Source organism: Triticum aestivum, unplaced genomic scaffold (genome assembly GCF_018294505.1).
Source record: "Triticum aestivum cultivar Chinese Spring unplaced genomic scaffold, IWGSC CS RefSeq v2.1 scaffold144447, whole genome shotgun sequence".
In the NCBI taxonomy this organism is placed as follows: domain Eukaryota; kingdom Viridiplantae; phylum Streptophyta; class Magnoliopsida; order Poales; family Poaceae; genus Triticum; species Triticum aestivum.
Window position 1 is genome coordinate 407,341 of NW_025228063.1, and position 13,578 is coordinate 420,918.

The following is a 13,578-nucleotide window of genomic DNA, read 5'->3' on the forward strand; positions in this document are numbered from 1 at the left end:
TATGATGATTTACAAACTACCTTGTTGCATTCCTCTTTAGAAGAAAGTGAAGATGATTTTATGGATAGATTTTGGGGAGGATTAAACCGTGATATTCAAGAGATACTAATTCATGAAGAGTGTTATCCTATGGACCATTTGTTTCATCTTACTTGCAAAGCTGAATAGGAAATAAAACGACGTGTTGGCCACGAGGAGAACAAGCGCACGGTGCACATTCCAAGAGTTGATATGATTGTTCCTTCAACTACTAGGCATACTATGACAACCACATCCGTTGTTGTCAGGACTACATCACCTCCACCATGTGACACATCGCCCCCGAGAGTGGCTACATCATCTGAGTTGATCATAAGAGGTAATGACAAAGGTATTGATCTTCCATCTCTACATGAGAATGATGAATGCCTTGTCAATTTGAATGCACCATCTGATGAGCTACCCACTACTTTGATCACACCACCTATTTTAGAGGACTACGTTGATAATTTGACTTTGCCATGTGATCAAACAACTGAAATACCAACAATTTTGAGTGCACCCATTGAATTAACTATTGATGCAAAAGAACCAATGTTTAATCATTTTGATATGACCTCTAATCTTGGTGATGATTCTGTGTTGAATGACTTATTGCATGGTTGCTTATTTAAGCATGTTGTAGCATGTAAATTTGATGCAAGTAAGGTTTATTCACCAATGTTGGGATGGTTTAATGATGAACATTGTCAATCTTTTGAAATGAATAAGAGCTTCACTTATATGTGCAAACGGAGTTGCAATATTTTCATGCCTTCTACTTCTTGTGCTAATTTTTTGGCTTTAGATTTTATGAAATATGCAAGTTACTCATCTATTCATGTGTCATATATGCAAAAATCAAGGGAAGTACAAATGGATGACATATACATATACAACATGTACACCTTGTCTTTTTTGTTAGCCACATTTCAGATTAAGCAACGCCGAGGACGGCTTTATTTTCAAGAAGGGGAGGATGATGAGGACATGACTACCTTGGATATGACCAAAAATATTGCATATATGCATATTTGTCAGGTGATTTCTAGTGCAAACTATTCAATAATCTATTTATGTTATCCAGAACAAAAATACTTCACACACTTTTGTGTTTTGTCTAATTGCAGGTGTATGGGACATTTGTACAATCCACATATGAAGATAAGGAAGAAAGAGATGTTTATTTGCTGTCCAAAAAGTTCTCTCACGTCACTTTTGGCCCAAGAGAAGATAGATTCCAAGTCTCTCACGTTCTGGATTCAGATTCGGACTGCACAGACACATCTGACTCAAAACGCACACAAGTTTTTCATACGGACTCCGAATTGGGTGATTTTTTTTGTTGGAAACTAGATTTCGTGCACTTTCCAACCCAATTGGAATCACCTTCAAATTCGTCCGGAGCGTTGAGTTGTGGACGAAACAATCTGATGCTGCAGCAGAATCCGAGTCAAACTACAAGTCCAAAGGTGTTACATCACCTCCACTTGGGCCCATTGGCCTTGTACGACCTAGATTTAGTTTTAGGCTGCCTTGGGACGTCCTCCCACCTCCTTGGCCGCCACCCCTTGCTCCTATATAAGTAGATCCATCTAGTAGCTTTTCCGGGGGATTTGTTTAGTTAAAAGGTAGCCATTGCAACTTCGTGTACTTCGTTTGTGTCCAACGACCAGACCAAGACCGCTTACGGATCCCCACCATTATCAATACCTTATATATATTTGCAATATTCAGATTGCTTTATCATATTCTTGCTCGTTCTTCGATTGCTTGCAGGAATAGACCTTCGTGGTCAGGCTGACCGTGCTTCCGGCATCGTCAGTAACCTCAGGAGATTGGTTTAGCGATTGCTAAGGCGCAACGTCGTGCACGTTTGTAGTCGGATCGTCAAAGTCGTCTCCACCAAATCGATAGTTATCATCTCATCGAAAGATCGGGACACCCCCGCCTCTATCATCTTGCTTGCAAAGCTGAACAGGAAATAAAACGACGTGTTGGCCACGAGGAGAACAAGCGCACGGTGCACATTCCAAGAGTTGATATGATTGTTCCTTCAACTACTAGGCATACTATGACAACCACATCCGTTGTTGTCAGGACTACATCACCTCCACCATGTGACACATCGCCCCCGAGAGTGGCTACATCATCTGAGTTGATCATAAGAGGTAATGACAAAGGTACTGATCTTCCATCTCTACATGAGAATGATGAATGCCTTGTCAATTCGAATGCACCATCTGATGAGCTACCCACTACTTTGATCACACCACCTATTTTAGAGGACTACGTTGATAATTTGACTTTGCCATGTGATCAAACAACTGAAATACCAACAATTTTGAGTGCACCCATTGAATTAACTATTGATGCAAAAGAACCAATGTTTAATCATTTTGATATGACCTCTAATCTTGGTGATGATTCTGTGTTGAATGACTTATTGCATGTTTGCTTATTTAAGCATGTTGTAGCATGTAAATTTGATGCAAGTAAGGTTTATTCACCAATGTTGGGATGGTTTAATGATGAACATTGTCAATCATTTTGAAATGAATAAGAGCTTCACTTATATGTGCAAACTGAGTTGCAATATTTTCATGCCTTCTACTTCTTGTGCTAATTTTTTGGCTTTAGATTTTATGAACTATGCAAGTTACTCATCTATTCATGTGTCATATATGCAAAAATCAAGGGAAGTAAAAATGGATGACATATACATATACAACATGTACACCTTGTCTCTTTTGTTAGCCACATTTCAGATTAAGCAACGCCGAGGACGGCTTTATTTTCAAGAAGGGGAGGATGATGAGGACATGACTACCTTGGATATGACCAAAAATATTGCATATATGCATATTTGTCAGGTGATTTCTAGTGCAAACTATTCAATAATCTATTTATGTTATCCAGAACAAAAATACTTCATACACTTTTGTGTTTTGTCTAATTGCAGGTGTATGGGACATTTGTACAATTCACATATGAAGATAAGGAAGAAAGAGATGTTTATTTGCTGTCCAAAAAGTTCTCTCACGTCACTTTTGGCCCAAGAGAAGATAGAGTCCAAGTCTCTCACGTTCTGGATTCAGATTCGGACTGCACAGACACACTTGACTCAAAACGCACACAAGTTTTTCATACGGACTCCGAATTGGGTGATTCTTTTTTGTTGGAAACTAGATTTCGTGCACTTTCCAACCCAATTGGAATCACCTTCAAATTCGTCCGGAGCGTTGAGTTGTGGACGAAACAATCTGATACTGCAGCAGAATCCGAGTCAAACTACAAGTCCAAAGGTGTTACATCACCTCCACTTGGGCCCATTGGCCTTGTACGACCTAGATTTAGTTTTAGGCTGCCTTGGGACGTCCTCCCACCTCCTTGGCCGCCACCCCTTGCTCCTATATAAGTAGATCCATCTAGTAGCTTTTCCTTGGGATTTGTTTAGTTAAAAGTTAGCCAGTGCAACTTCGTGTACTTCGTTTGTGTCCAACGACCAGACCAAGACCGCTTACGGATCCCCACCATTATCAATACTTCATATATATTCGCAATATTCAGATTGCTTTATCATATTCTTGCTCGTTCTTCGATTGCTTGCAGGAATAGACCTTCGTGGTCAGGCTGATCGTGCTTCTGGCATCGTCAGTAACCTCAGGAGATTGGTTTAGCGATTGCTAAGGCGCAACGTCGTGCACGTTTGTAGTCGGATCGTCAAAGTCGTCTCCACCAAATCGATATTTATCATCTCATCGAAAGATCGGGACACCCTCGCCTCTATCAAGAGGAGGGTGCTCTGGAGCTGGAGTGGTGTTGTTCTGCACCACTATGACCTGGCTGTGGCTGGAACAACATTGTCCTTACCCCATGGCTGGGGCTGGAGTGATGCTGTCTTGGACCTTCATGGCTGGGGCTGGAGTGATGCTGTCCTGCACCTCTGTTGCTGGGGCTGGAGTGGCACAGACCTGCACCATGAGGAGTGAAGGCTCCTCATCGTCTTCCTCTGTTTGGGCCAGGAGAGCCATGTTTTTCGTAGGCTGCCTTCGCCCCTTGGCCCAATGGCCATGACGCCCACAATTGTGGCATGTGTTATCGCGTGGGCCACCCCTGGGTGCCGCGCAATCATCACCACTTTCTCCACCCCTCGTCCGTTGTGGTCGTCTTCGTCGATGTCCACTGCCGTGCGCAGGCCAGGAGGAGCTGCTCCCTTGGCACACCTTCATCTTCTCCAGCCACTGATAGTCGGTGAGAAGTCTGCCATACTCACGGGGAGGCTCCTGCGACTCGAGACGGTCTACTGCCGCCTTCAGCCAACCGGTGAGCTCTTCCAACACGACACACTCAACGACAATCTCATGCCTTCCAGCATCACGGTGGCACGGTCGTCTTGGTGGCAGTGAAGGGGAATGGCGCCGCGGTTGGGATGTTGGGACTGCGGACAGCGCCCTGACCTGAAGTTGACATCTCTCGGTATACTTACCTCAATCAGCTCTGATGCCAATTGTTAGTAGCAACTAGCAAGAGCACAGGTAACTCTGATTTGGGACTCTTGTTTCTGGGCTACGATGGATGTAGCTTGGCTAGGCTTCACCCCTTATTTATAGCTGAAAGCAACTATTACAGAACCACCTCAGTGGCTTTCTTACATCCTAAGAAATCTTGACTTGACCCACTGACTTGTATCCTAAGACAGACTTAACTCACTAGCTTACAACCTAAGGAAAAGACTTTTACTCATTAACTGGATGCAGCAAGGATTACTCTAACAAGCATCATGGCCCATGTGCCATACACACATTTTTAAGCTATGCTTAGCCACATTTGAGGCTCCATTTTAATTGGCCACAAGTTAGCCAAAAAGTTTGGCGTGCTTAGGCATTCAGACTGGTGGCAATTTATGTGAAATCATCCATTACAAGTGTGGCAAGCTTTGGCAAGAAACTATATTTCTGAAGCGGGGGCTAGGAAATCATGCCCCGCTCAAATTATGTAACAAATCAATCAAACTGAGGTAGTAAGCAAACAGCACCATAAAATGGGAAAAGGTTCTTAATTGATAAAGTGGCATGGTAGCACTACAAAGATCAAGGAGATGCCAGTTGTTTTTGTATTTATGCTTCACGAGGGTTTATCCAACGAAGTGATAGAGGCGAGGGTCCCGATCTTTCGATGAGATGATGGATATCGCTTTGGTGGAAGTCGACTTTGACGATCCGACTACGAACGTGCGAGGACGTCGCGCCTTAGCAATCGCTAAACCAACTCCGAGAGGTTATTGACCACGCCGGAGCACGATCAACCTGACCACGAGGGTCTGTTTCCTGCGAGCAAACGAAGAACAAGCAAGAAACTAAGATTGCAATCTGGATATTGCGAATATAAGATGAAAGCTTTATTGATCAAGGTGGGGTTCTGTGACGCCTTTGTCTGGTCGTTGAACACAAACGAAGTACGCGAAGTTGCAGCTATGGCGAACTTTTAATCTAAACAAAACCCAAAGTCTAAACGATGCCCTAAGGGCTGTATATATGGAGGAAGAGGGGGGGGAATTTCGTGGCCCTTGGTGGAGGGATCCGAAATCAACCCTATCTCTTGTTTCCCCACACATACAGACTCTAAAAATAGCCTATACTTATGTATTTCGAAATTACATGGGCCTGGCCCAATAATAAGGTGACGCAGCACCTAAAATAGCCTCGGGACGAAATTTATGAAGTGGCATCTTGTATATTTCGTCCAAGGCTTCATGCACCCATTATGGTGGCTTCAAAGTCCTGAAATCATCACTTGTAACTCCGTTCTTGTTCCCCTTGCGCATGCCATCATCTCCATGCTTGTTCTTGCTCCAATGTTCATCCTTCTCCAAGCTAGGCCCTTCATTTGTAAGCAAAACAAATGTATCCAATTTAGGCAGCATCATATTCTCATGAACATTAGAATCATTACCAAGAAAAGAAAGTACCTGGTAATTTAGTTGGCGTGCACGAGCTCTAGTAATTGGTCCAGTATGTATAGCAGCAGGGGCTGTGGGTGTAACAATTGTATTGATGTCCTCATCATCCTCCCCTTCTTGAAATGAAGTCGTCCTCGACGGAAGTTCATCTTCCTCACCCAAATAAGGCTTCAAATCTGCAATGTTAAAAGTGGGACTAACCCCAAAATCTGCAGGCAGCTCAAGTTTATATGCATTATCATTTATTTTCTCTAACACCTTAAAGGGACCATCAGCACGTGGCATTAACTTTGATTTGCGCAAATCAGGAAATCTATCCTTACGCAAATGTAACCAAACAAGATCTCCAGGTGCAAACACAACATGTTTTCTACCCTTATCTCCAGCAAGTTTATATTTAGCATTCATACGCTCAATGTTTTCCTTAGTTAACTCATGCATTTTTAAAATCAATTCAGCATGTTGTTTAACATCAAAATTAACCTTCTCCGAAGATGGAAGAGGCAACAAATCAATAGGTGCACGAGGTAGGAAACCATACACAACTTCAAAAGGGCACATCTTAGTAGTAGAATGCAATGAACGATTATAAGCAAATTCAATATGAGGCAAGCATTCCTCCCACATTTTCTTATTATTCTTCAAAACAGCCCTAATCATAGTAGACAACGTTCTATTGACTACTTCAGTTTGTCCATCAGTTTGGGGGTGACAAGTAGTACTAAAAAGCAGTTTAGTCCCCAACTTAGCCCATAAACATCTCCAAAAGTGGCTAAGAAATTTAGTATCACGATCTGAAACAATAGTATGTGGCACACCATGCAAGCGAATAATTTCACGAAAGAACAAATCAGCAACATTAACAGCATCATCACTTTTATGACATGGTATAAAGTGTGCCATTTTCGAGAATCTATCCACGACAACAAATATGCTATCCCTCCCCTTCTTTGTTCGAGGTAAACCTAAAACAAAGTCCATAGATATATCCTCCCAAGGAACACTAGGTACAGGCAAAGGCATATATAAACCATGAGGATTGAGTCGTGACTTAGCTTTTTGACATGTAGTGCAGCGAGCAATAAAACGCTCAACATCCCGTCTCATCTTTGGCCAAAAGAAATGTGTAGCAAGTACGTCCTCCGTCTTCTTCACGCCAAAGTGTCCCATTAATCCTCCTCCATGCGCCTCCTGCAACAACAAAAGACGAACGGAGCTAGCTGGAATGCATAGCTTGTTAGCACGAAACACAAATCCATCGTTAACAACAAACTTGTTCCACATTCTTCCTTCTTTACAATTCTGCATTACATCTTTAAAATCAGCATCATGCACATACTGATCTTTGATGGTCTCTAAACCAAATATTTTGAAGTCAAGTTGTGAAAGCATAGTATAGCGACGAGACAATGCATCAGCAATAACATTTTCTTTTCCCTTCTTGTGTTTAATGACATAAGGGAAAGTCTCAATGAATTCAACCCATTTAGCATGTCTACGATTCAGTTTAGCTTGACTTTTAATATGTTTCAAAGATTCATGATCAGAATGTATAACAAATTCTTTGGGCCATAAATAATGTTGCCATGTTTCTAAAGTCCGAACAAGAGCATATAATTCTTTATCATAAGTAGAATAATTCAGACTAGGCCCACTCAATTTTTCAGAAAAGTATGCAACAGGTTTGCCATCTTGTAATAACACACCTCCTAATCCAATTCCACTAGCATCACATTCAAGCTCAAAAGTCTTATTAAAATCAGGAAGTTGGAGTAAAGGAGCATGTGTCAACTTATCTTTCAATACCGTGAAGGCTTCTTCCTGTGCGGTACCCCAAACAAAAGGCACATCCTTCTTTGTAAGCTCGTTGAGAGGTGCAGCAATGGTGCTGAAATCTCTCACAAAACGCCTATAGAATCCAGCGAGACCAAGAAAACTCCTCACCTGTGTGACCGTTTTGGGCTGCGGCCAACTCTCAATAGCTTCAATCTTGGCTTTGTCAACTTCAATTCCCTGTGGAGTAACAACATAGCCAAGAAAAGATACTCGGTCGGTGCAAAAGGTGCACTTCCCAAGGTTACCAAACAAACGTGCATCACGTAGAGCAATAAAAACAGCACGTAAATGTTCCAAATGTTCTTCCAAAGATCTGCTATAAATCAATATGTCATCAAAGTAAACTACCACAAATCGTACAATGAAAGCACGTAAAACTTCGTTCATTAATCTCATGAAAGTACTAGGTGCATTAGTTAACCCAAAAGGCATGACTAACCACTCATATAATCCAAACTTAGTTTTAAATGCTGTTTTCCATTCATCTCCCAATTTCATACGAATTTGATGGTAGCCACTACGCAAATCAACTTTGGAGAATATTGTAGAGCCACTCAATTCATCAAGCATATCATCTTTCAAAATGGAATCAGGAGTCATAGGAAGCAAAGTAATATTTTTATCCTTATGAACAAGAGTATAGTGATTGTTTCTACCATGGTGTACAGAATTTTTATCAAATTGCCATGGTCTACCAAGTAATAAGGAACATGCTTGCATAGGTACCACATCACAATCAACATAATCAACATATGTAGAGATACTAAAATGCACACGAACAGTACGTGTTACCTTAACCTTGCCGCTGTTGTTGAACCATTGGATGTAGTAAGGATGTGGATGTGGTCTTGTGGTGAGAGAAAGCTTCTCCACCATCTCCATGCTAGCCAAGTTGTTGCAGCTCCCTCCGTCTATTATGACGCGCACAGAACGTTCCTTCACAACTCCCTTGGTATGGAACAAATTGTGCCTCTGATTTTGCTCAGCTTGTGTGACCTGCACACTCAAAACACGTTGAGCAACTAAACATTCATACATGTCAGCGTCTTCAGGAGCCATGTATTGCGTCTCATGATCAGAATCATCTCCACCATGTTCTTCACGTGTAATAAGAGCCAATGTCTCCTCATCATAGTCACTAGCGGACTCATATCCACCATCCGCAGTAGCAATCATCACTCGCGGAGATTTGCATTCCCTCGCATAATGACCTCCTCCCTTACAACGACGACAAATAATATCACTTGTGTGCCCTGTTGATGCCATGGAAGAAGAAGAACGCTGTGCAGGCCCCGCAGGTGCGCTCTTGGCAGATAATGGTGGTTGTGCCTGTTTTCTTGTATCACGACTGGAGGTGGCACCGGATGGAGGTGCTGGTGCAGTTGAAGTAGAAGATGCACGTGGTGTCTGATGAGGACATCAATACAATTGTTACACCCACAGCCCCTGCTGCTATACATACTGGACCAATTACTAGAGCTCGTGCACGCCAACTAAATTACCAGGTACTTTCGTTTCTTGGTAATGATTCTAATGTTCATGAGAATATGATGCTGCCTAAATTGGATACATTTGTTTTGCTTACAAATGAAGGGCCTAGCTTGGAGAAGGATGAACATTGGAGCAAGAACAAGAATGGAGTTACAAGTGATGATTTCAGGACTTTGAAGCCACCATAATGGGTGCATGAAGCCTTGGACGAAATATACAAGATGCCACTTCATAAATTTCGTCCCGAGGCTATTTTAGGTGCTGCGTCACCTTATTATTGGGCCAGGCCCATGTAATTTAGAAATACATAAGTATAGGCTATTTTTAGAGTCCGTATGTGTGGGGAAACAAGAGATAGGGTTGATTTCGGACCCCTCCACCAAGGGCCACGAAATTCCCCCCTCTTCCTCCATATATACAGCCCTTAGGGCATCGTTTAGACTTTGGGTTTTGTTTAGATTAAAAGTTCGCCATAGCTGCAACTTCGCGTACTTCGTTTGTGTTCAACGACCAGACAAAGGCGTCACAAAACCCCACCTTGATCAATAAAGCTTTCATCTTATATTCGCAATATCCAGATTGCAATCTTAGTTTCTTGCTTGTTCTTCGTTTGCTCGCAGGAAACAGACCCTCGTGGTCAGGTTGATCGTGCTCCGGCGTGGTCAATAACCTCTCGGAGTTGGTTTAGCGATTGCTAAGGCGCGACGTCCTCGCACGTTCGTAGTCGGATCGTCAAAGTCGACTTCCACCAAAGCGAAATCCACCATCTCATCGAAAGACGGGACACCTTTGCCTCTATCAAGGAAGAATGTGGAACAAGTTTGTTGTTAACGATGGATTTGTGTTTCGTGCTAACAAGCTATGCATTCCAGCTAGCTCCGTTCGTCTTTTGTTGTTGCAGGAGGCGCATGGAGGAGGATTAATGGGACATTTTGGCGTGAAGAAGACGGAGGACGTACTTGCTACACATTTCTTTTGGCCAAAGATGAGACGGGATGTTGAGCGTTTTATTGCTCGCTGCACTACATGTCAAAAAGCTAAGTCACGACTCAATCCTCATGGTTTATATATGCCTTTGCCTGTACCTAGTGTTCCTTGGGAGGATATATCTATGGACTTTGTTTTAGGTTTACCTCGAACAAAGAAGGGGAGGGATAGCATATTTGTTGTCGTGGATAGATTCTCGAAAATGGCACACTTTATACCATGTCATAAAAGTGATGATGCTGTTAATGTTGCTGATTTGTTCTTTCGTGAAATTATTCGCTTGCATGGTGTGCCACATACTATTGTTTCAGATCGTGATACTAAATTTCTTAGCCACTTTTGGAGATGTTTATGGGCTAAGTTGGGGACTAAACTGCTTTTTAGTACTACTTGTCACCCCCAAACTGATGGACAAACTGAAGTAGTCAATAGAACGTTGTCTACTATGATTAGGGCTGTTTTGAAGAATAATAAGAAAATGTGGGAGGAATGCTTGCCTCATATTGAATTTGCTTATAATCGTTCATTGCATTCTACTACTAAGATGTGCCCTTTTGAAGTTGTGTATGGTTTCCTACCTCGTGCACCTATTGATTTGTTGCCTCTTCCATCTTCGGAGAAGGTTAATTTTGATGTTAAACAACATGCTGAATTGATTTTAAAAATGCATGAGTTAACTAAGGAAAACATTGAGCGTATGAATGCTAAATATAAACTTGCTGGAGATAAGGGTAGAAAACATGTTGTGTTTGCACCTGGAGATCTTGTTTGGTTACATTTGCGTAAGGATAGATTTCCTGATTTGCGCAAATCAAAGTTAATGCCACGTGCTGATGGTCCCTTTAAGGTGTTAGAGAAAATAAATGATAATGCATATAAACTTGAGCTGCCTGCAGATTTTGGGGTTAGTCCCACTTTTAACATTGCAGATTTGAAGCCTTATTTGGGTGAGGAAGATGAACTTCCGTCGAGGACGACTTCATTTCAAGAAGGGGAGGATGATGAGGACATCAATACAATTGTTACACCCACAGCCCCTGCTGCTATACATACTGGACCAATTACTAGAGCTCGTGCACGCCAACTAAACTACCAGGTACTTTCGTTTCTTGGTAATGATTCTAATGTTCCTGAGAATATGATGCTGCCTAAATTGGATACATTTGTTTTGCTTACAAATGAAGGGCCTAGCTTGGAGAAGGATGAACATTGGAGCAAGAACAAGAACGGAGTTACAAGTGATGATTTCAGGACTTTGAAGCCACCATAATGGGTGCATGAAGCCTTGGACGAAATATACAAGATGCCACTTCATAAATTTCGTTCCGAGGCTATTTTAGGTGCTGCGTCACCTTATTATTGGGCCAGGCCCATGTAATTTCGAAATACATAAGTATAGGCTATTTTTAGAGTCCGTATGTGTGGGGAAACAAGAGATAGGGTTGATTTCGGACCCCTCCACCAAGGGCCACGAAATTCCCCCCCTCTTCCTCCATATATACAGCCCTTAGGGCATCGTTTAGACTTTGGGTTTTGTTTAGATTAAAAGTTCGCCATAGCTGCAACTTCGCGTACTTCGTTTGTGTTCAACGACCAGACAAAGGCGTCACAGAACCCCACCTTGATCAATAAAGCTTTCATCTTATATTCGCAATATCCAGATTGCAATCTTAGTTTCTTGCTTGTTCTTCGTTTGCTCGCAGGAAACAGACCCTCGTGGTCAGGTTGATCGTGCTCCGGCGTGGTCAATAACCTCTCGAAGTTGGTTTAGCGATTGCTAAGGCGCGACGTCCTCGCACGTTCGTAGTCGAATCGTCAAAGTCGACTTCCACCAAGCGATATCCATCTTCTCATCGAAAGACGGGACACCTCTGCCTCTATCATCTTTGCACACAAAAGCATAGCAAACAGATTTGCTGAAATCTAGCTCATCAATATCAGATTTGGTGGCAAAGAAACATGCACTTTTCAATTTAATTTCAGAAGCAACACTAGATGGTTTATTATTAGGCTTCATTTGTTGCTCAAATTCTTTTGCCACAATCTGATTTTCACTCTTATTCTTCTCCTGTTGTGCTTTATTAGCTCTATTAATATCATCTTTCAAAATGGAATCAGGAGTCATAGGAAGCAAAGTAATATTTTTATCCTTATGAACAAGAGTATAGTGATTGTTTCTACCATGGTGTACAGAATTTTTATCAAATTGCCATGGTCTACCAAGTAATAAGGAACATGCTTGCATAGGTACCACATCACAATCAACATAATCAGCATATGTAGAGATACTAAAATGCACACGAACAGTACGTGTTACCTTAACCTTGCCGCTGTTGTTGAACCATTGGATGTAGTAAGGATGTGGATGTGGTCTTGTGGTGAGAGAAAGCTTCTCCACCATCTCCATGCTAGCCAAGTTGTTGCAGCTCCCTCCGTCTATGATGACGCGCACAGAACGTTCCTTCACAACTCCCTTCGTATGGAACAAATTGTGCCTCTGATTTTGCTCAGCTTGTGTGACCTGCACACTCAAAACACGTTGAGCAACTAAACATTCATACCTGTCAGCGTCTTCAGGAGCCATGTATTGCGTCTCATGATCAGAATCATCTCCACCATGTTCTTCACGTGTAATAAGAGCCAAAGTCTCCTCATCATAGTCACTAGCGGACTCATATCCACCATCCGCGGTAGCAATCATCACACGCGGAGATTTGCATTCTCTCGCATAATGACCTCCTCCCTTACAACGACAACAAATAATATCACTTGTGTGCCCTGTTGATGCCATGGAAGAAGAAGAACTCCATGCAGGCCCAGCAGGTGCGCTCTTGGCAGATAATGGTGGTTGTGCCTGTTTTCTTGTATCACGACTGGAGGAGGCACCTAATTGAGGTGCTGGTGCAGTAGAAGTAGAAGATGCACGTGGTGTCCATGATGAAGGTCGGCCTGCAGAAAAGTTAGTTCGCCCCAATGCTTGTCGATCCTGCACTTCACGTTCAGCTTTACAAGCAAGATGGAATAAACGAGTGATATTAGTATACTCCTTATAGTCTAGAATGGTTTGAATCTCTCTATTTAATCCACCCAGAAAATGTGCAAGCATAGCTTCATTCTCCTCAACAATACCACATCTAATCATGCCAGTTTGTAATTCCTGATAATATTCTTCTACAGAATTTTTCCCTTGTCTTAAACGCTGCAATTTTTGAAGCAATTCACGTTGATAATATGGTGGAACCCAACGCGTACGCATAGCAGTTTTCAAAGCAGCCCAAGTAGTT